Source organism: Pseudophryne corroboree, chromosome 4, assembly GCF_028390025.1.
Source record: "Pseudophryne corroboree isolate aPseCor3 chromosome 4, aPseCor3.hap2, whole genome shotgun sequence".
NCBI classification, from domain to species: Eukaryota; Metazoa; Chordata; class Amphibia; order Anura; family Myobatrachidae; genus Pseudophryne; species Pseudophryne corroboree.
The window spans coordinates 52424161-52447353 of record NC_086447.1 but is presented as its reverse complement, the minus strand read 5'-3'; the positions used below and the strand labels follow the sequence as shown (position 1 = coordinate 52447353).

Sequence of the window (23193 nt, the reverse complement as noted above, 5' to 3'; positions counted from 1 at the left end):
ATATTAATGCACTGTTAACATGCTTTTTGTATGCTGTTTAATAACAAGTAGTCTGAATGTTTAGTGCTCCAGAGGTATAAATTTGAGATTAATGCATTGTTGAGATGCCTTTGTATTCAATTGTATGCATTTTTGAGAGACATTGGCCCTCATTCCGAGTTGATCGCTAGCTGCTTTTGTTTGCAGCGCAGCGATCAGGTCAAAAAACGGCAATTCTGCGCATGCGTATGGGGCACGCGCGTCGTACTTTCACAAAAGCCGATGCAGTTTTACACAAGCTCTAGCTGACGCTTTTCAGTCGCACTGCTGGCCGCAGAGTGATTGACAGAAAGTGGGTGTTTCTGGGTGGTAACTGACCGTTTTCGGGGAGTGTGTGAAAAAAAGCAGGCGTGCCAGATAAAAATGCAGGAGTGGCTGGAAAAATGTAGGCGTGGCTGGCCGAACGCAGGGCGTGTTCGTGACGTCAAAACAGGAACAAAATAGTCTGAAGTGATAGCAAGCTAGGAGTAGGTCTCGAGCTACTCTGAAACGGCACAATCTTTTTTTGTAGCAGCGCTGCGATCCTTTCGTTTGCACTTCTGCTAAGCTAAGATACACTCCCAGAGGGTGGGGGCTTAGCGTTTGCACTGCTGCTAAAAGCAGCTAGCGAGCGATCAACTCGGAATGAGGGCCATTGTCTTGTAATATACAATATATTTATAACCGTATTCTTCTAAGACCCCTTTTTTATGTATTTTCTATGTATTTTGTATTTAAGATGAACCCCTGAAGAAGTCTTTTGTAGACGAAACGCGTAGGGTAAAGATTGTAGGACCCACTCTGAGAATACACAGCTGGAAATTAATGTCCTTAGATCAAGGATGAAAAGCGTTTACTTAGATGTGGAGGACCTTTTGATAAACTGTGAAAATGTGTATTGTATGAATTATACTATGTTAAAGTTATATTAAATAATCTGCTGTATTTCATTATCAGGGCAAAGAAGTGAAATAACTGAAATACGTGCATCGTCTGCCTACTGCTATTTACATATCGAACTTTTGATAATTACCTAGATAAATGTTTACACAAACGCAATGCCCTTGTGACCAGATCAAACAACATTAACACATGAAGATGAAAAGACACATAGCAATGTTCCCTGCTGCTTAACTACATTATACAGCCACAATTTAATACTTGTACATCAGAGGCAATTTAAAAGACACTCGTGCTCAGTTAAAGCATCCATTTGATTTATTAATTAGACATTTCATGTCTGATTGCTGCCTGCATTATAAATTCCGCTGCTTGTTCAGAATAAGCGCCCATGGAACATAATGACTCAGAATCCTGATGCACAAAGTTGTACAACTCACTAGTTTTCAGAAATGGACAGGCGGAAATATAAATTCCGGGAAAATAATAATTTAACCCGCCCTCCCTTTACTATATAAGTGCTAGAAATATAATGATATGCTTCACTGGCACAATAAATAAGCTTGATTCAAAAATATTTTGATATTTGGTGAAATAGTTTGGGATTTAATGGACCACCAGGGGCAAACGCAGGATTTCTGAGGGGGGTTTCAAGATATGTGCTATATACAGTGTGTATATATATATTGAAATATGCATGTGCATAGTACCAGGGCCTTCTTAACAGCACTGTAGGCCCCTGGGCAAGCAATATACTGGAACCTCCAGCAAGGTGTTCTGTGGGGGGAATCAGCTATGTGCCTTAGAATACTGGGGCCTTGCCCACAGCATCTGCCTGTGTCTCTGCTCCTGCCCGCAGCCTCTTCACCTGTGCCTCCTCCTCTGACGCAGCCCGGCTCCTGTTCTCTCCCCTGCAGTTTGGCAATATCCTCTGCCCGCTCCGGTCACAAGCATCACTTCTGCAGAGCCGGTGCCTGCAAAATAAATATATATATATATATATATATATATATATATACTGTATCACAGATAAAAGGTATGTAATATTTTTTTTGCATTGATAAAACCTGACGACAGTTGGAGAGACAACTGAAACGTTGTTTAACTTTAAAGGATGTATTGAGTGATTTATTTCTGCTATGAGGGCCGCATCTACATGTATATCTACTTTTCCTATGGAGGCACCGGCTAATTCATGAGGTTCGCTTTTGGAGTGCCAAACCTGCTCGAGTTTAAATAAGAACGGCTGTTTTACAGCATTCCAGTTGAGGCACCCAGCACTTTCAACGCAAATCAAACATCATCAGGTGACTTCTACCACCATAAGTCTGTTGGACTTATTTTTAACAGTGTTATTGTAAGAGGTGCGGCTGCGTGTGGTGGTGCCTGCTGCCGTGCAGGTGTATTTTCGGTACTCACCAGGTGCCGCTCTCTCTCACCTTCAGGTACCGGAACCTTCAACGGACCTGGCAAATCTTCCGTCGGACCCGGACACGACGACCTAGGAGGAAGGAGATTGCTGAGTGCCGTCCTCCTAACTGTGGACCGAAACGCCCTCCGACCCCGAGAAAAATAGTGCTTTCGGGCTAGGTGAGGGTCATCCCAGGCGTCCGCCTCAGAGCCCGAATTTCACCTATTGGCACTCTCGCACCAGGTGGAAATTCTACCTTGCACCGGCGTGCAAGGCTCACCATTCGCCCTGAAGGAAGGGAGACAGATAGGGACACACACAGAAGGAACACACAGACCGATGTTACTCACCGTCCTACGTCTTGTACTCCGATCTTCTCCACTTACAGGTCCCTGTAAGGAGGCAAAGAGAGAAACAGCCGTGCAGGGCCTAGAACTACCCTAGTGTGCGTCCGCTACACTAGCTACATAAACAGAGCCCTCAAACTAGCTCGTGTGAGTGGTGCAACACAACTATGCACACACTTAAAACAAACAGACACTTTGCCCTGCACGGTAACAACATACATCACAATATCGGAATACAAGATCACACGGTGCTGTCCCTTTAGATCCCTACCTGCACTCTGGAGGGCGAGCGCCACACAGCCTACCCACCTCCTGTACACTTCCGGGGGCTCAGGTCAAGCAGACCTACCTACCTACCTAATCACCTCAGGGTGGCCTGGACCTAGTGCCCAGTGCCACCTTTATTCACCTCGGGGGAAACACTTCTTCACTGGGCCTAGCGCCCCCTGACTACACACAGGCCGGAGGCCTGACTTCAACCACGGGCCTAGCGCCCGCCTAACTCGTCACTCGTGGGGTGACCTGGGCCTAGTACCCAGCATCACCTTATGATACCCTATTCGGCAAAGTACACTAGGGCCTAATGCCCTCTAATGTCCCACAGGCCTATTGCCTGATGTGCCCCTCGGGCCTAACGCCCGCCTATCAGCCGCTTAGGTGGCTTGGGCCTAACGCCCAAACCACCGACTATGATGATGACCCCCCAAACTCCTATCTGCGCAACAGGCCTAGTGCCTGAATTGTGCCCCCGGGCCTAATGCCCGTCCCTGGTGGTCGAGGGAGGAAAAGGGAGGGGGTGAAAGTTGCCTCACTGAAGCCTCACCTGCCCCAGGGATCTCCAGCGCCCTCTTCTGCCGCTGACCCGTCCTGGCCAGCGGCGCCGCCTCCGCTCCTCCGCGTCCAGCCGCCGCTGGACATCTTCTTGCAGTAGCCCGACGTCTTCCGGCCTCTTCAGCGGCCACCGGAGCTCCTCTTCCCACGGCCGTCTTCTTCTTCTCCTCGCGGCGTCTCCTCCGCTCACCCGCGTGGTCTTCTCACTCCGGGTCCCGGCCGCTTCTTCAGCGCTCTTCCGCGCGCTTCTGCACCTCTTCGGCTCCCGCCCGGCGTCTGACGTCAGACGCCGGGGGCGGGGCCTATGACGCGGCGGGCGGCGATTGGCTCGCCGCGCCCCTCTCTGATTGGCCGCCGCTCCGGGAGCCGCGATTGGCTCCCGGAGGGCGCCAACATTTAAACCTCTCCGCAGCCTCTGGTCCGGTGCAGGGAAAAGGGTAATCCCTGCACCGGACACCCGCCGCTCCTGCCCACAGACAAGCGCTGGGGGCAGACAAGCTGCCCCAGCGCTGCCACACACACACTCCCGCAGGGGACACACATCCCCTGCGTGCTGCTGATGGGATGTGTCCCGGAGTACCGGACACATCTCCACATTATCTTTTGGAACAAAGGCAGCACTTGCAAGTGTACTTTGTTTATTAACACGAGACTATTGGTGAGTGATCATTTCCTCTTACATTAGAGGGATCGACTTAACTTGCATTATGGAGGACTTACACGATCAGACGAGTCAGTTTCAATTTCCCATTGGTGACATACTGACATTCTCGGAATCTGAAGCGGAGGCCATTCTATGTATAAAAGGAATAAAAGATGAAGCGGAGTCGGCTTCTGCAGACATGCTGTTTAAAGACCTCCTTAAACTTAAAAAGAAAGAAATCGATTTTTATCTGCACGGGTTGTCTCTGAGCGACTATCACAAGATGAAAAAAAATCCCGAGAGGCTTCAGGATCAGAAACTGTCCCACCATTGGAAGATATGATGCCAATTTTTGCCGACGGTGTATGGCAATACTGAACAAATGTTCGTTTGATCTTATTCTATTAGTCATAGAACAATCGTCCAAGGAGTTGGAGAATATCAAAACCAGAATCGCTGAATTCGAAACAATACACTTACCTGTGTTAACAGCGGATCAAGAAGAAAACTGGTTAGAGAAATTAAAACAACAAATTTCTCAATATAAAAGAGAACTTATTGAGTTTAAAAAGGAGAAATTATTAAAAAAAAAGTAGAAATGGACTATGAGAAACATGCAGTTTATCGTTGGCTGGGAGGCAACAAAAATGAAGGAGCCAGACGGCCTTTTTTGGGGAAATCACGTTATAAAGCATTGCGTTTCGACACAGAGTCATCACAAGAAACCAACAGTGACTCCGAAAAATCTTCTGAGGAAATAGCCCCTTTAGGGGTAGCAACAAGGGTTACCAGAAATTAAAGAAAAGACAATTCACAAGGAGAGGCAGGCAAAACGAGAGGCAGAGGGCGAGCCGGCAGACCTCCGAATGCCAGAACGCTAACATCGGAGAAGCTTTGATGTGGCCAGCAGCTAAACATGTCTTTGCAAATGCATGCGACCAATTTCTCTGAAATTCTATTACCAGATAGGTTCAGATATGGTTACAGATAATTTTTAGTGTGCTGGGGGGATACCAGGGGGGAAAAAGCACCCCCCCCCCCCATGTCTGCTGTTTGTTTGTGACCCCTCCCCCTTTCTAGCACCTGATATATAATTATCTCCAGGAATGATTGAGCAACTGCCACTGTTTGTCTGCATGTGTTAGAAGGCATTGAATGGGAGCAGCATTTGGAAGGCATGCTGTTCCTTGTAGTGTTAATGGGAGATCCTGGGGGTGGCTCCCAGGTAAGTTAGCCCTCTGTCTGGATGCGTTTTAGTATGAGCCTTTATCATGAGGCCCTACTGTAGACAAATCACATGGCCCTATGTGGGCACTGCCATTATGTAGTGTTAGGACTGCTGATATTGGAGATGCCTTGACGTGACCAGCAGCTAAACATGTCTTTGCAAACGCATGCGACCAATTTCTCTGAAATTGTATTACCAGATTGGTGCATATATGGTTACAGATAATTTTTAGTGTGCTGGGGGGATACTAGGAGGGGTGGCAGCACCCCCCCCCCCCCCCCCACCGTCTGCCTATTGCTTGCGTCCCATCGCCCTTTCTAGCACCTGATATATAATTATCTCCAGGAATGATTGAGCCACTGCCACTGTTTGTCTGCAAGTATGTCCGGGTTGCAAAGCAAGATCTGTTCCATCCCTCCACCCCCTACAGCAGGGGTGGGGAACCTTTTTTAAACCAAGGGCCATTTGGATATTTATAAAATCTGTTGGGGGCCATACAATAATTATCAACTTAAAAATGAGCCTGCGCCCCAGTAGTTATGCCCCCAGTAGATATGAGCCAGTAGATATGCCCCTTAGTGGTACTGTGTGCGTGCGCCAAAGTGGGTGTGGCCACATGCCACACAGAGCATTGCCAATTAAAATGGGACATGATACACATATGCCCCCAATAGTGCAGTGCCAGATACACATATGCCCCCAGTAGTGGAGTGCCAGATACACATATGCCACCACAGTGCCAGATACACATATGCCGCCACAGTGCCAGATACACATTGCCCCACAGTGCCAGATACACATTGCCCCACAGTGCCAGATACACATTACCTCACAGTGCCAGATACACATTGCCCCGCACTGCCAGATACACATTGCCCTGCAGTGCCAGATACACATTAACCCACAGTGCCAGATACACATTACCCCACAGTGCCAGATACAAATTAAGCCACAGTGCCAGATACACATTGCCCCACAGTGCCAGATACATATTACTCCACAGTGCCAGATACATATTACCCCACAGTGCCAGATACACATTACCCCACAGTGCCAGATACACATTGCCCTGCAGTGCCAGATACACATTAACCCACAGTGCCAGATACACATTGCCCCACAGTGCCAGATACACATTGCCCCACAGTGCCAGATACACATTACCTGACAGTGCTAGATACACATTACCCCACAGTGCCAGATACACATTACCTGACAGTGCCAGATACACATTAACCCACAGTGCCAGATACACATTGCCCCACAGTGCCAGATACACATTACCCCACAGTGCCAGATACAGATTACCCCAAAGTGCCAGATACATATTACCTCAAAGTGCCAGATACATATTACTCCACAGTGCCAGATACACATTACCCCTCAGTGCCAGATACACATTGCCCCACAGTGCCAGATGCACATTACCCCACAGTGCCAGATACACATTGCCCCACAGTGTTAGATACACATTACCCCACAGTGCCAGATAAACATTGCCCCACAGTGCCAGATACACATTGCCCCACAGTGCCAGATACACATTGCCCCACAGTGCCAGATACACATTACCCCACAGTGCCAGATAAACATTGCCCCACAGTGCTAGATATACATTGCCCCATAGTGCCAGATACACATTACCCCACAGTGCAAGATACACTTTGCCCCACAGTGCCAGATACACATTACCCCACACTGTGCTGCTCACCGCTGCTGATGTGTGTGTGTGTGTCAGGGGAGGAGAGCGTAGCGGGCGCCTCACCTGCCCCTTAATGCTCAGTCCGTCGGCGGTGCGTCTCAACTGTCAGGGGCTAGGCAGGAAAGAGAGCGCAGCTATGTAGGGTGGCAGCGTGTAGGACCTGAAACCAGCCGCTGGTTCGTGAGCCATTCAGAGCTCGTGGACCGACAGCGGCAACTCCTGATTGGCTGCTGGTCCACAAGCTCTGATTGGCTCACGAACCGGCGAATGGTTTGAGATTCTACACGCCGCTTCAGCCGAACATAGCTGGGCTCTCCTCCCTGCCCTGACAGCTGAGACACGCTGCTGCCGGACTGAGCACAAAAGGGCAGGAGAGACGCACGCTGCGCTCTACTCCCGACACACACACAGCAGCAAGCCAGAACAAGTGGCCTTGCGGGATTTATACGGCCCGCGGGCCGGAGGTTCCCCACCCCTGCCCTACAGACAAGGTCCCCTCCAGTAATGGGCATGTTCGAACTCAGTTGGACCTGGTTGTGTAAAGTCGTGCCAATAGTAATTAGCTGCGGAATCGACAGTGGTAGGGATCATTGCTTTTTAGAGCAGTTGTCTCCGAACTGGAGAAATACAGAATTGCTCTGGTAATATGATATCTGACGTCGTATGTGAATAGTGGTTCACATACCAGAATATCAGGGGGCATTAAAGGGGCAATTACCAATGAACAATATGATCATGAAGAAAAAATGCACTGTAAAAAAGAGAGAGTTAAAAATAATAATTCCCTCTAAATTGAGTGAGTGATTATTTGCTGGGCAACCTTTCGGAAAAGAGCGGTTAGAAAAGTCACACTTCATTTTGATACTCTACAATATGTCCTAATAAAGCAACCTCCTACAGCGGGATCGATAGTGTTCTTACAGACCTCAGAAATGCAATAAGTCTAAGTCTAAAAATAGAAACAAGCAGAATTACAGAATGTGACGTACTCTGATGTGAAATAAGATTGTCTGGCCATTTCGTAGGATACAATTAAAAAATGACTGTTGGGAATTAGGGGCTTTGGGGCCTAATTCAGCTTGAGTTGCAGTTTTGTGAAAAATCGTAAAACTACAACTCGTTTCTCTAGCATACGGGGGGCCCAGCACAGGGTGAGGCCGCCCCGCATGTCGGGTCCTCCCCCCCCCCCCCCCCCCGCTAAAATGCGGGCACTTCATCACTAAACAGCAAAGCGCTTTCATCTTTAGGGTAGCCCCTGCCTTTGCAGCCTAGCCGTGAAGGCAGTTGCCAGGCCGCCATGTTTTGGGTGGCAGTGACGTCACGCAGCCACCATGGCCCGCCCACAAACGGTCCGGAAACGCCTCCATTGTCCAGTCACCCCCCCCAACAATATGCCGCGGGGACACTTGCTGGCCATACACTTATGCGACTTCCCAGAGGGGAGAAGTTGCTTACGATCACCCTTGAACCGCCCAGCAGCTTCCCAGCAGCAGGATCGCATATGATACATCGCATGCAGTCCTTTTGCATACGATGTATCGTATGCAACCCCAGCCAAGGCTGCCGGTACGATATATCTATAGTGCAGTACTTCCGATCTAGGGGCTCCGATCCGATGCTCACGGGACCACACGTTAGATCGGAGGTCAAACACATGCAATTTGCCAGTTTTCATCTGATTTATTGGCCCGAAAAAGTCGGAAGTGGATGAAATCGGGCAAAATCACACTAGTGTATGGGCATCTTTAGATTGCGATCGCAGTCAAAGTCCTCGCGCATGGACAGAAGTGTGGAAATCGCCGAATAGCGATTTCCGCACTTTTACAAATGAAGCTGAATCGGACCCTTAAGACGGTGCTATAGAGGTCAATGGAGATTAAATACCTAAAAATTCTAACTATTTAAAGAGCTTTTAGGCTCAAGTAATATTTAAATACACATGGCTTGATCTGCACGTCAATTCCGGATGCCTGGTGGTATTTTATCCATGTCGGCATGCAGGTGCAGGCTTTCACCTATCAACATACAGTAGTGACTGTCAACATTGCAGCTGTAGACCAATTGTAGGTATTCCTAATCAACGCATTAAGGGAGGAATAACATAAGGGTATTCCTGAGATGAATTAAGGTCTATGGGGCATAATTGTCAATTATTGGATTTCAGACGCAATAATTGTAAATTCGTATCACCGCTATTCCTGGTTTTATGGCAGTGGTTCCCAAACTGGGTGCCATGGCAACCAGGGGGTGCCTCAGGGTCCCTGCTGGGGTGTCCTGGTTTGGTGGTCCATGACCAATTCAAAAAGAGATTGGGAACACTGGTGGTCATTCCGACCCGTTCGCACGCAGCGGTATGTTGCTGCGGTGCGAACAGGTCCGGAATGCGCATGCGCGGCGGCCCAGTGGGCATGCGCGACTTCACATGCGACGGGGATCACTGGGTAACATCGCCTCCTACGAAGAAAGCGGTCGCAGAGCCGACCGCAAGAAGATTGACAGAAAGTAGGCGTACCTGGGCAGATCCGAACCATTGGAGACCGTTTTCGGGGAGTGGAGAAGAAAACGCAGGCGTGTCCAGCAGAACGGAGGGCGGATGTCTGACGTCAAAGCCGACTCCAGCATCGCAGGGATCGTCGCACAGGGTAAGTATGTCCAGGCCTAGTCTTCTTTCGCTTGAAATTTTTTTAGCTTAGCAGGGCTGCACAAGCGATCGCAGCCCTGCTAAGCTAAAATACACTCCCCCATAGGCGTGGGCTAGTTGATCGCAGCAGCAGCAAAAAGTTGCTGGCTGCGATCAACTCGGAATGACCACCACTGTTTTATAGAATAAATAGTAAAAAAAAAAACCCACACACATTTGCCATTGGGATTTCTGCTTTCATCTGAGTTTATTATTAGACTGTCAACTTGTCTAGAGAGAAATCACTTATTTGTCATGTTGCATATTCCAAAATCTTCAATTGTCGAGCTAAGGAGTATGTGTGTCACCACTGTATAATCAAGCATCAATTAGCACCATGCACCTGTATCCTGATTACGAGGATAGCAGCATCACCGTGATTTACAAATTGCCTTTTGCAGAACGCTGACACGGATCCGTGAGACGGCTGCCAAAATGTTTTTCATTTTCTAAGCACTTAGCGCGATTTTAGCAAATTAGGAAAGCCACGCATTTTCTATTAAACCTATTTACAGTAGTTATAAGATAATTGGCCAGATAGTGTTACTTCTCTGACACATATTAAAGTTGTTTCTTACCTGCCTACTTGTGAGCTTAAGAACTCAGATGACATGTCTTGTTCATTACAATACCACCTTGAACACCTTGAAGAAAGCCACAGTACTGTTTTACTTTGTAGGCGGAATGTGGCGGCAGCTAACCCTAACACAAGGACATCTCATTTTTTTTATTTACAACGTAAAACAGCAGAATTATGTTGTTAATAGTAGGGGGATATGAGAAATGGCCGTCTTGATTAAACTAGAATTCTTTTACCGTAGAACTGAAGCAAGTGTGCTCTCATCTGGCAATAATGAGGAAAACTGTGGAGCCACAAATTATTCTACAAATATAAAACAATGGCCCAGATTTATTTATTTTGATGGCACTTGCCACACTCACACATCACTGGCCACACCTCCTCTGCTTCTCACAATAGGCCCCTGATGATTTTCAGCCCCAGGCCCGTGTGGCTCTTAATCCAGCCCTGGGCGGCACTGTCTTTCAATAAAATTCTGTAAAATATATTTAATAGTTATACAGTACAGTACTACTGCACATATTATATAACCATAAATAATAAAACACACACACATGATATGTATACAAAATTGTATAATGCTCGAAGGTTGTTAAAAGTGACTATGCACAGTTTATGTGAAATTGTGTTGCTTATCTTTTACTGGTATGTAACGTTTTCACAATAGTGTTGTCAAACTGACCATTGCCTGTGACCCGGACTCTACTTTTTGTATGCTACCTGCACTGACCACTGCTTGTGACCCGGACTCTACTTTTTGTATGCTACCGGCACTGACCACTGCCTGTGACCCGAACTCTACTTTTTGTATGCTACCTGCTCTGATCACTGCCAGTGTGCCCTGGCTTTGTTTTACTTCTGCTGCTGGGATAATCTATTACAGAGTGTTTTCCTGTTTAGCTCATCACATCTTGTCTATAGTGTCCCAAATCAGTCCTTTTGAGCCTGGTGATAATAATAAACAACACGCCCATGCAGGAGTCAGGACTGGTATGTTCCTTTTGTTTATAAGTATTTATGTTGTTAAACAGCTCAGTCTAAATGCAACCTATCCATATGTTGTTTTTCATACATCCCCTGCCATTTATTCTCATTTCTTTCCACACCTCAATAACTTTGCTTGTCCTCATCATATCAATATCGCAGAGACACACTCTCTACCAGGTATGACTTGCAAAACTTTATTTTTCCCTTTGAAATCCTCCATTCATTCTTCAATATAATCATTCTTCCTGATGAAGCTCTTAATCACATCATACCTCCTACATCTCCCAAACGCCTCTGATGCTCCCAAATGTCTTTTATAGGTCTTAATAGGAATATTCAATATTTAATAAACCATAAACTCCAACTTGCTTGGGACCTTGTGCACAAACTCTCCGGAGATCCCTATTTGAGCCACAACTTCAAATTATCACATGCCCTCCACACTGATCCACTTGCATAAGTCCCCCTGTCAACCGACACCTTAGCATAAAAATGATCATCAACATTCAATAAAATTATGGCCTACAAGCACCCAACAATTTTCTCTCCCCTTTCTTATACAACAATCATACTGTTTCTTCGTCCTTTGGGCCTAATTCAGAGTTGATTGCAGCAGATTTGTTAGCAGTTGGGCAAAACCATGTGCACTGCAGGGGGGGGGGGGGGCAGATGTAACATGTGCAGAGAGAGTTAGATTTGGGTGGGGTGTGTTCAAACTGAAATCTAAGTTGTAGTGTAAAAATAAAGCAGCCAGTATTTACCCTGCACAGAAACAATATAACCCACCCCAATCTAACTCTCTCTGCACATGTTGCATCTGCTCCCCCTGCAGTGCACATGGTTTTGCCCAACTGCTAACAAATTTGCTGCTGCGATCAACTCTGAATTACCCCCTCTGACTTGCTAACTCTTTCATTTGTAAGCATACATCTAAAAACAACCAACCACAACATAGTATAAAACTGGTGTGGTATTGAAGGTCGACAAGACTTAGGTGGACAGTGTCTAGGTCGACCACTAGTGGTCGACAGTAACTAGGTTGACAGGGATTCTAGGTCGACAGGTCATAAGGTCAACATGAGGTTTTAAAAATCTTTTTGGTGTCGTTTTCGCCGTACAGTGACCCCAAATAAGTGCACCGCAATTACTGCACCGCGTCCCCTCGCATGGCTCGCCATGCTTCGGGCAAGGTGCCTCGCACAGGTTACCGTTCCCAGTCGTAGTCCACGTGGATCGTAAAGTATGAAAAAGTTGAATTTTTTTTTAAAAACTCATGTCGACCTTTTGACCTGTCGACGTAGTTACTGTTGACCAATAGTGCCCGACCTAAGTCTTGTCGACCTAGAGACCAGATACCGTTTAAAACTAGAAATATTATAAAACATAGGCTACGAAGCTTATGATTCTTCAAATCTCACTATTGTCACTTTTAATGAATCCTTAGGGCACACGTTACAATTATCTGGCATATCAGCCAGATATCAGCAGCGCCGCCATCAGGGGGGGACAGCCAGTACTCTAGTACCGGGCCTGGGCAGCTGAGGGGCCCTGTCGATGGCAGAGTCAATTGATAAATGATTACACTCCCACGGCACCACGCAGGCTACTACCGCTTCCTCTATGCCCTCTCTTTCTCTCCCATTTCCTCCTATTCTTCCTCCCTCCTGTTTGCCCATATTCGAGGGGGGTCCTTTGTCAGTCCCAGGCCCCACAATTTCTGATAGCAGCCTTCACAATTAGTGCTGATACGTCGGTCGGCCATGCTGAAATCTTCCAACAAGCACGACTGATTTGAACAGCGCTGGCCAGATAGCTGCACACATAGACACGCTGCAATAATAGGCATGTCTATGCAAGCAAATGCCCAGGATGTTTGGCTCGGTTTATCCTGCCCCTCCAGCTCTCGCCGTACAAACGGCTTCGGCGCTGGTGGCTTGAGCATCACCATCTCCCCGGCTGTTCTCCTTCCTGCCTGTCCCCCCAGCAGGGACCTGCAGCAGCGCCCTGATACCCCCTCAATACATGGTGTGGGTGGCCTGAGGAGGCGAGCCTGGCTGGACGCTGCTTTCTCTTCCCCATGCGGCGGCAAGTGATGGCCCAGTGTGAAAGATGAATCGGAAGCCGTGGTGACATGCCGGGTGTTCGTTCTATTAAAAAGGGGCTTTCAATTGTGCCAGGAGGCCTGCAGCCAATACAGGTTCCCAGTCCCAGGAGAGGGGACGGGGCTTGGCGGACTTCTGATCTCGGAATGCCTCAGTAGCACCGGCGTCTCGCCCAGTATATCATAAAGGTGCTCATTGTAAGAGGATACGTCTGCGCCTGTCAACGTCTGAGTGTGTGCTTGCAAGATAAAGATGTGTTACCCTAGCAGGGCTTCTCAGTTAATCTCAGCGCAGGGTGGCATGTGGGGAGGGAGTAAGTGATAAATAAATATGAATATACAGATGTTTCCTCATACGTCTAACCTCAATACGCCATGCAGTGTGAGATGCCTGGCTTGAGTGAGCTGCCAGGTCCCGCGCAACTCTACTATTGATATATGACACTTGTATATTGTATGTTCTGTACACAGAGCAGAACAGGACCTATATTGGAAAAGAGCTGCGGCTGCTAGACTGTAGCACCTCGTGTACAGATTCAGAGACTCAGCCGCACACAGATATATAAGTATCATCTATCTCATTACTCAGCACAGTGTGCTGGTGCGTCCTAGTCGCATTGTGTTCCAACTAAGATGCATTTTAAAAAATGCCAAAAAGACGCACAACGCTACCTGGATCGCCAAGAGGGGCTGTTTGGCATGACTGCAACAAAGATGTATAAGGACACATCTGTATTTGATGTTAAGGCAGCTCTGTATGAAATTAGATTTTGAGTTGATCGCACTTAGCAACTTTTTGCTGCTCGTGCGATCAACCTGACGCCGCCTATGGGGGAGTGTATTTTAGCATAGCAGGGATGCGATCGCTTGTGCAGCCCTGCTATGGTAAAAAGGTTTCAAGTAAAACAAGACATGGGCTGCAGTTACTCACCCAGTGCGACGGATCCAGCGATGAAGGTCCCGGTCCTGACGTCAGACATCTGCCCTCCAAACGCCTCGACACACCTGCGTTGGACTCACCTCGCCTGCGTTGGACTCATCACGCCTGGAAAACGGTGAGTATCCGCTCCGGAACGCCTTCCGCCTGTCCGTCTTCTTGCGAACGCCGCTGCGATCACATTTATCGCTGGTGGTGTCGTTGTCCGGTGACGATTGTCGCCAGGCAACGATGCGCGTGCACAATGCGTCTACCGCGCATGTGCATTTCCGACCCGTTTGCACCGCTATGGACCCTGAAGAAGAAACTATGGCCATCATTCCGAGTCGTTCGCTCGGTATTTTTCATCGCATCGCAATGAAAATCCGCTTAGTACGCATGCGCAATATTCGCACTGCGACTGCGCCAAGTAATTTAACAATGAAGATAGTATTTTTACTCACGGCTTTTTCATCGCTCCGGCGATCGTAATGTGATTGACAGGAAATGGGTGTTACTGGGCGGAAACACGGCGTTTTATGGGCGTGTGGATGAAAACGCTACCGTTTCCGGAAAAAACGCAGGAGTGGCTGGAGAAACGGGGGAGTGACTGAGTGAACGCTGGGTGTGTTTGTGACGTCAAACCAGGAACGACAAGCACTGAACTGATCGCACAGGCAGAGTAAGGTTGAAGTTACTCAGAAACTGCAAAGTAGTTTGTAATCGCAATATTGCGAATACATCGGTCGCAATTTTAAGAAGCTAAGATTCACTCCCAGTAGGCGTAGGCTTAGCGTGTGTAACTCTGCTAAATTCGCCTTGCGACCGATCAACTCGGAATGAGGGCCTATATTCCGGCAAAAACAACATACAAAACAGACACAAATAGGCATTACTTTGTTTATCATCTCTGTGAGAATATATAAAAATAGTATAATAGTATAAACAAAGTAGAATGCGTTCATTTTCTTATAGCATTCACCTGTAATAACTGTATGACCCACAGACATCCTTTGGTCCCATATTTCAAATAACTGTCATGTTGTTCGTCGTTATCTAACATGGAAATCGTTTTTTCTTCTTCACATCTTTCAAGATGATTGAACTACAATATTTGTTGTCTGAAAGCGAAACTGTTATTCAACATCATCATTTAGTAATACACAAAACCGCAGGCAATTTGCAAACAAATGGGAACATTGCCCCCTCCCTATGAAATACAATCCAGAGAAAGTCGAATCATTTAGAATTGCTTTCTCATTTGTAATAAGCAACGCTAGTATTCATACATTAGGATACTGAATCCTGTGGTACTGGTAATATAATAGTCCCCCTGTCCCTTGTTTTAACTAATAGCTTCAAACTGAGTTAATCACTTACTGGTGATGTGTCGCTTGCAACATCATTTAATCTAATTTCCTCTTCATGATAATTTCATTTGCAAAAACTTAATGATGTAACATAACAATATAAACAGTATATATACTTATAAATAAAAACTTGCAATACAATTTATTAAAGGACTGCTGTTGTGAATATATATTGTAATATCAGTGGTATCACCAGGGCCGGCCCGAGCTTAATTTTTTTGGCAAGCGAATATAGATTTTGGCGCCCCTTCATGAGAAAAACTTTTTAAAGGGACAGTGTGCGCCTTGGGCATGCACCACAAAAAGCGGTGTGGTCTCAAAAGGAAAGGGTGTGACCACACAATAGTACCCCCAAGGGTAAAGGGAGATAGTGGGTGACAGGGAGACATTATGTGATTGGTGAGAGAGGGGTTACAGTGGGATAATGGGTGATAGAAAGATATGTGACTGGGGAGGCAGGGGTGATGGAGATAGTAGGTGACTGGGGTGGTAGGGGTAACAGGGAGACAGTGGATGACTGAGGTTGCAGGGTGACAGTGGGTGACTGAGGTTGCAGGGTGACAGTGGGTAGGCAGGGGTGAAAGAGAGATCGTGGGTGACTCGGTAGGCAGGAGTGACAGGGAGATAGTGGGTGATTGGGTAGGAAGGAGTGACAGGGAGATAGTGGGTGACTGGGTAGGCAGGAGTGACAGGGAGATAGTGGGTGACTGGGTAGGAAGGAGTGACAGGGAGATAGTGGGTGACTGGGTAGGAAGGAGTGATAGGGAGACAGTGGGTGACTGGGTAGGCAGGGGTGACAGGGAGATAGTGGGTGACTGGGTAGACAGGAGTGACAGGGAGATAGTGGGTGACTGGGGTGACAGGGAAATAGTGGGTGACTGGGTAGGAAGGAGTGACAGGGAGATAGTGGGTGACTGGGTAGGAAGGGGTGACAGGGAGACAGTAGGTGACTAAGAAGGCACTGTAGGATAAGCAGTGGAAGGAGTCCCAGTGGGATAAGGCCCTGGGAATTTCCTCCCAGACCTGGTGCTGTTATAGTGAAAACCGGTGGCAGAAGCAGGCAGTAGGTGGCAAATTAGACTGCGCTGGTGGCCTCTGCTCTCAGCAGCAGCAGGAGGGCAGTGTACTTACCTTGCAGCAAGATGGCACCTGCAGTGTGCAGCCCAGTTCCAGGGCTTCCCCTCCAGGCTCCTAGCTCACCTCACCCCACAGTTCGGGCTCTCTCTGCCTGCTGTTGCAGATGTAAGCGCTTCAGGCTATCCGTGAGCTCATCTCGGGAGGCAGAAGTGGTCAGCTAGCAGTCCAGGGATGGAGAAGGCAGCGGCAGCACCCTCCACAGTGCTGCGCCGGCCCTGGTGACAGCAGTGAGTAGAAGGGAGAGAATGATAGCAGTGGGTGACAGGGAGAGGCTGACGACAGGAGAGGGCGACAGTGGAGGGTGAAAGGGAGAAGGGGAGAGGGTGATGCCAGGGAGTCGTTGACAGCAGTGTGTGAGAGGGAGAGGGAGATAGCAGTGGGTGACAGGGAGGCGGTGATGCCTGGGAGAGGGTAACACCAGAGAAAGGGTGACAACAGTGGGTGACATGGAGAGGGTAATGCCAAGAGAGGGTTACAGCAGTGGGTGACAGGGAGATGGTGGCGCCAGGGTGTGCGTGACAGGAAGGGAGTGATGCCAGGGGGAGGATGACACCAGAGAAAGGGTAACGCCAAGAGAGGGTGACAGCAGTGGGTAACAGGGAGAGAATGACACCAGGGAAAGGGTGACAGCAGTGGGTGACAGGGAGAGGGTGACGCCAGGGAGCGGGTGACAGCGGTGGTTGACACCAGAGAGAGGGTGATGCCAGGGAGTGGATGAGGAGGCGGGGAGGGGGGGGGGGGTGTAGCCAGGGAGAAGGTGACATGGAGGGACACCAGGGAGAGTGTGACAGGGAGAGAGTGACACCAGGGATAGGGTGACAGCAGTGGGTGACTGGGAGGGGTTAACACCAGGGAGAGGGTGACACTATAGTCAGTGGATGATTTTCTTACCTGGGCCCAGAACTGATCCCCGGCACCCAAGCAGAGCCTCGGAGAGAGAGAGAGAGAGAGAGGAAGCCGGGTTTGAACAAAATGTGGATTGGAGAGAGCGCAGCCACCCCTCTCCCTCCAGTCTGGCACAGACTCTTGTAACCAGACTGTGTCACTCTGAGGGGAGGAGCTGAGAGGAGTGGGGAGAAGTGAGAGCGGCCTTTCTCTGTCATTCACCTCACAAGTCTCAGGAGATGGCACCCTTACATCTTGGCGCCATACGCGGCTGTGTAGCTGCCGTAATGTGCCGGCCGGACCTGGGTATCTCTTAAAGTTATTTCAGTAAACCTAATGCAGTTTATTCTATAGTTGTTTTCTATCCTTAGCCTAGAAAAGAAGGAACCAGGTTAATGGGCTTAATTCAGTTAAATGCAGTCGCTGTGTTTGCACGCAGCATCTGCATTCAGGGGCCTGCGCACGCACAGCAGCCATAGTACATGTGCGCGACCCTTCACCATTCAATCACATCCCGGAAGGATACGATCACATGGTGATTGACAGGTGCCCGGGGGTGAGGGATAGGAAATCAGGAAATGCAGGCGTGTCATAGCCATCAGGGTTCAACTTCTATTTGATGCGATTGCAAAGTAAATGCTATCTCTATTGCATAGAGCTGTACACATCACCTTGTAGGGGGGGAATTCAATCCGCCCAACACTGCAGAACTTTACGACGGCAGGGATCTTGCACAAAAGTGCTCACTGCCCCATAGGTAGCGAGCACTTTTAGGTGAAGCCGGCATTAGGGCAGGCAGGGTGAAGGGGGCGAATCAGGCTGCGTTGCTGGCATTTAAACGCAGCAGCAATGGCAATTTGCCCCCTTCGTCCATAATTGAATTCCTCCCTATGTATGTCAGACCACATAAATGTCAGCCAGGCACTGCCTCAGTGATATCACTGTTTTACCAAACTGATTGACTGCTTAATCACGCACATAGGGGGTCATTCCGAGTTGATTGCTCGCTAGCAGTTTTTAGCAGCCGTGCAAACGCTATGCTGCCGCCCACTGGGGAGTGTATTTTAGCTTGGCAGAAGTGCGAACGCATGTGCAGCCGGGCTCTGCAAAAACAGTTTGTGCAGTCTCAGAGTAGCTCTGAACCTACTCAGCGCTTGCGATCACTTCAGCCTATTCGTGTCTGGAGTTGACGTCACACACCTGCCCAGCGAACGCCCAGCCACGCTTGCGTTTTTTCAGACACACCTGTGTTTTTGCAAACACTCCCTGAAAACGGTCAGTTGACACCCAGAAACGCCCCCTTCCTGTCAATCTTCTTGCAGCCGTCAGTGCGACTGAAAACTTTGCTACAACCTGTGCAAAACCACAACGGGCTTTGTACCCGTACGACGCGCGTGCGCATTGCGGCCCAAACGCATGCGCAGAAATGCCAATTTTTCACCTGATCGCTGCGCTGCAAAAATCGGCAGCAAGCGATCAACTCGGAATGACCCCCATAATGAACACGTTTTCCTTGCACTTGTCATGCATTCTGTGCATTCACCAGTACAATCTATTAAAGGATCTGATTCAGAGTTGGGGAGCAGAAAACATTGCTGCTGTGTAACAACGCTGCAGGAGGTGTCTGCAGGGAAAAGACGCCTCCTGCCAGCACCTGCAATCCGAGTGCCGCGTCCAAAGACACATCATCGGATCAGCATCACGACCACTGGCACGGTTGCTCTGAATGTTCATGTAAGCCGCTAGACCTTTTTAGCTGCAATGACACAGTCGCAGGCTCAGACACGCCCCCGAAACCATTATGATACGCATGCGCCTGTCATCGCTAATCAATTACCGCAAGTGCACAGTGCAACTCTGACGATTGGGCTGTACAAAAAAGGAATTGCTGAATTGAGCAAACATCAGCATCTTCTCTCCCTCTAAACGGGTCCTGCACAAAGTAACGATAATCGGCACTTTGCAGCACAGGACACAGCTCCAACCATACTAGAATTACAGTCGGTCCATTGCTCCAAGGGCCGACATTGCCTAGAATTGAATGCCCTATATGTTCTTAAAGCTATTTCTCTGACGTCCTAGTGGATGCTGGGTACTCCGTAAGGACCATGGGGTATAGACGGGCTCAGCAGGAGACTGGGCACTCTTAAAAGAAAGATTAGGTACTATATCTGGTGTGCACTGGCTCCTCCCTCTATGCCCCTCCTCCAGACCTCAGTTAGAATCTGTGCCCGGCCAGAGCTGGATGCACCTTAGGGGCTCTCCTGAGCTTCCTAGAAAAGACAGTATTTGTTAGGTTTTTTATTTTCAGTGAGATCTGCTGGCAACAGACTCACTGCTACGTGGGACTGAGGGGAGAGAAGCGAACCTACCTGCTTGCAGCTAGCTTGGGCTTCTAAGGCTACTGGACACCATTAGCTCCAGAGGGATCGAACACAGGCCCAGTCCTCGGTCGTCCGGTCCCGGAGCTGCGCCGCCGTCCCCCTTGCAGAGCCAGAAGAACGAAAGAAGTTGAAAATCGGCGGCTGAAGACTCCGGTCTTCATTAAGGTAGCGCACAGCACTGCAGCTGTGTGCCATTGCTCCCTTAGCACACCACACACACCGGTCACTGATGGGTGCAGGGCGCTGGGGGGGGGGGGCGCCCTGGGCAGCAATTAGATTACCTTACTTGGCGAAAAGCACATAATAAAGTCTGATAAACTGTATATGTGCATTAACCCCCGCCATTAAAGTACATAAAAGGACAGAAGCCCGCCGCTGAGGGGGCCGGGCCTTCTTCCTCAGCACACCGGCGCCATTTTCTCTTCACAGCTCAGCTGGAAGGAAGCTCCCCAGGCTCTCCCCTGCAGTATCCTGGTACACAAAGGGTAAAAAAGAGAGGGGGGGCACATAAATTTAGGCGCAAAACTGTGTATATAAGCTGCTATAGGGGAAAAATCACTCAGTATAGTGTACATCCCTGTATTATATAGCGCTGTGGTGTGTGCTGGCATACTCTCTCTCTGTCTCTCCAAAGGGCCTGGTGGGGGAACTGTCTTCAAATAGAGCATCCCCTGTGTGTGTGGTGTGTCGGTACGCGTGTGTCGACATGTCTTAGGTAAAAGGCTCCTCTAAGCAGGTGATAGAGCGGATAAGTGTGTGGGAGGGTGTCTCCGTCAAAAACGCCGACACCTGTTTGGATATGTGTAAGTGCTGAGGTAAAATTATTGCACAAAAGGTTAGGGAACAGAAAGGAAATCTACCCTGGTCTGTCCCTATGTCACAGAGTCCTTTAGAGTCTCTCTATGCTCACTATCCAAAATAACAAAGTATCGACACGGAGTTTAACTCCACTGGCGACTACGATAATGCAAAGTTACAGCCAAGAGGGCTAAAAGATATTCAATATATGATTATTGGAATAAAAGATGATTTGCATATCACTGATGACTCATCTGTCCCTGACACGAGAGTACACATGTTAAGGGGAAGAATGCTGAGGTAAATTTCCCTCCTCTCATGAGGAAAAAGAGCGGGAATCTCCAGACAAGAGACGGCAGCTTCCCACAAGAGAATTCTCAGGCTGTATCCTTTCCCCACTAGGGCCAGGATGTGTTGAGAATCTTCCCCTTGGGTGTTCTGTTTGCACTAGCTATTCTCAGGGATCCTGCAGATAGTGTGCACATTCTAGTATACTACCCAGACCGGCAATTGTGTCGGCATGGGTTTATAGCGCTGTGGCAGCGTGGACAGGTACCTTATCAGCAGAGATTGAGACCCTAGTATGCATATAAATATTTTAAGATACTGTCTTAAGTGATAGATAATAAGAATTTACTTACCGATAATTCTATTTCTCGTAGTCCGTAGTGGATGCTGGGCACTCCGTAAGGACCATGGGGAATAGCGGCTCCGCAGGAGACAGGGCACATCTAAAGAAAGCTTTAGGATCACCTGGTGTGCACTGGCTCCTCCCCCCATGACCCTCCTCCAAGCCTCAGTTAGGACACTGTGCCCGGACGAGCGTACACAATAAGGAAGGATTTTGAATCCCGGGTAAGACTCATACCAGCCACACCAATCACACTGTACAACTTGTGATCTGAACCCAGTTAACAGCATGATAATAGAGAAGCCTCTATAAAAGATGGCTCACTACAACAATAACCCGAATTTTTTTGGTAACAATAATTATGTACCAGTATTGCAGACAATCCGCACTTGGGATGGGCGCCCAGCATCCACTACGGACTACGAGAAATAGAATTATCGGTAAGTAAATTCTTATTTTCTCTGACGTCCTAGTGGATGCTGGGAACTCCGTAAGGACCATGGGGATTATACCAAAGCTCCCAAACGGGCGGGAGAGTGCGGATGACTCTGCAGCACCGAATGAGAGAACTCCAGGTCCTCCTCAGCCAGGGTATCAAATTTGTAGAATTTTACAAACGTATTTGCTCCTGACCAAGTAACTGCTCGGCAAAGTTGTAAAGCCGAGACCCCTCGGGCAGCCGCCCAAGATGAGCCCACCTTCCTTGTGGAGTGGGCATTTTAAGATTTTTGGCTGTGGCAGGCCTGCCACAGAATGTGCAAGCTGAATTGTACTACAAATCCAACGAGCAATCGTCTGCTTAGAAGCAGGAGCACCCAGTTTGTTGGGTGCATACAGGATAAACAGCGAGTCAGATTTTCTGACTCCAGCCGTCCTGGAAACATATATTTTCAGGGCCCTGACCACGTCAAGCAACTTGGAATCCTCCAAGTCCTTAGTAGCCGCAGGTACCACAATAGGTTGCTTCATGTGAAATGCAGAAACCACCTTAGGTAGAAATTGAGGACAAGTCCTCAATTCTGCCCTGTCAGAATGAAATATTAAATAAGGGCTTTTATATGATAAAGCCGCCAATTCTGACACACGCCTGGCTGAAGCCAGGGCTAACAGCATCGTCACCTTCCATGTGAGATATTTTAAGTCCACAGTGGTGAGTGGTTCAAACCAATGTGACTATAGGAAACTCAACACAACATTGAGATCCCAAGGTGCCACTGGAGGCACAAAAGGAGGCTGTATATGCAGTACCCCTTTTACAAATGTATGAACTTCAGGCACTGAAGCCAGTTCCTTTTGGAAGAAAATCGACAGGGCCGAAATTTGAACCTTAATGGACCCTAATTTTAGGCCCATAGACAGTCCTGATTGCAGGAAATGGAGGAAACGACCCAGTTGAAATTCCTCTGTAGGGGCCTTCTTGGCCTCCCACCACGCAACATATTTTCGCCAAATGCGGTGATAATGTTTTGCGGTTACGTCCTTCCTGGCCTTGACCAGGGTAGGGATGACTTCATCTGGAATGCCTTTTTCCTTCAGGATCCGGCGTTCAACCGCCAAGCCGTCAAACGCAGCCGCGGTAAGTCTTGGAACAGACAAGGCCCCTGCTGGAGCAGGTCCTTTCTTAGAGGTAGAGGCCACGGTTCG

General features: G+C 48.4%; 1 long non-coding RNA gene across 1 annotated transcript; it reads right to left on the bottom strand.

The window, feature by feature from the left end:
• Window positions 1-10534: 10534 nt before the first annotated feature.
• On the bottom strand, window positions 10535-17062 carry LOC134911094 (uncharacterized). The gene is made up of 3 exons (XR_010176316.1): window positions 16846-17062; window positions 15327-15465; window positions 10535-10815 (listed from the first exon to the last, which is right to left on the bottom strand). It is a non-coding gene; the product is annotated as an uncharacterized LOC134911094 (long non-coding RNA).
• Between the last annotated feature and the right edge of the window lie 6131 nt (window positions 17063-23193).